This window comes from Odontomachus brunneus, unplaced genomic scaffold (genome assembly GCF_010583005.1).
Source record: "Odontomachus brunneus isolate Ranch 3 - 2012 unplaced genomic scaffold, Obru_v1 Obru_scaffold_027, whole genome shotgun sequence".
Lineage (NCBI taxonomy): Eukaryota > Metazoa > Arthropoda > Insecta > Hymenoptera > Formicidae > Odontomachus > Odontomachus brunneus.
Window position 1 is genome coordinate 685,176 of NW_022639477.1, and position 914 is coordinate 686,089.

Below are 914 nucleotides of genomic sequence, written 5' to 3' on the forward strand. Positions count from 1 at the left end.
GAGAGGGAGAGAGAGAGAGAGAGAGAGAGAGAGAGAGAGAGAGAGAGAGAGAGAGAGAGGGAGTGAGAGGATAGAGAGCAAGGTAGAGGAGGAGTGGTATTCAGGCAAAACGGGAACGAGGCAGTCATTTTCCCGAGCTCTCGCGCGCGCTCGACTCCGTTATAATAATTTGTCGTTGTATTTTTAGCGAGTCGTTATCGTATCTCAAATAGGGTCCCATTGTCAGAACTGTCAGGCAGAAATTTCGCCATTACCCAGCCGGTATTCGGCAAATAAGCTCGTTAATAAATCAAATTGTCAATAATGCGTAACGCGTTAGCGAGAGAGGTAACAACGCGCCTGTCAAAGCGTGGCGGGCGTATGTGACAGGGACAAATTAGGCCTCGATCTAACGCGATGACATTTCTGTTGATAAGAGCGCATAAAATCGCGTTATCTTTCAAGGCTCATCGACGAGGTCTACGAGGTAAGACGCGAAGAGAGCGCTGTCGCGAGTGTCGCTGAATTTTGTCCTCGTGTTCCTCCTGTTCGGAGTAAGGTGGAAGCTCTAAAGCTGCCTAGTCACAACTAACACTGGCACCTAACTCTGAGCATTCTTGCTGTTCTGGCTTTTAAGTACGAACTCTCAAAGTATGCAATATGTGTACACTCAGCAAGGAGAATATGGTTGGTGTAACTAAAGTTATTTTTGGCCTCAACAATATTTTTAGTAGTAAAATAGTAGTAGTAACATGGTTATTATCACTGACATTATAGCAGAATTTAATAAAAAAATTATTTTCTTTGCCATAATTTATAGTAAATATTTCTCTATGTAATTATAGTTGCAAATACCATACTTTTTTATTGTCGGTATATATATATATATATATATATATATATATATATATATATATATATATATATATATATAT

At 39.7% G+C, this 914-nt stretch overlaps 1 protein-coding gene across 1 annotated transcript in view; it reads right to left on the reverse strand.

Moving 5' to 3' along the window:
- The window catches only part of LOC116842857 (neurotrimin-like), a 13,457-nt gene that overhangs the window by 4,591 nt on the left and 7,952 nt on the right, over positions 1-914 (reverse strand). The window lies entirely within an intron of this gene.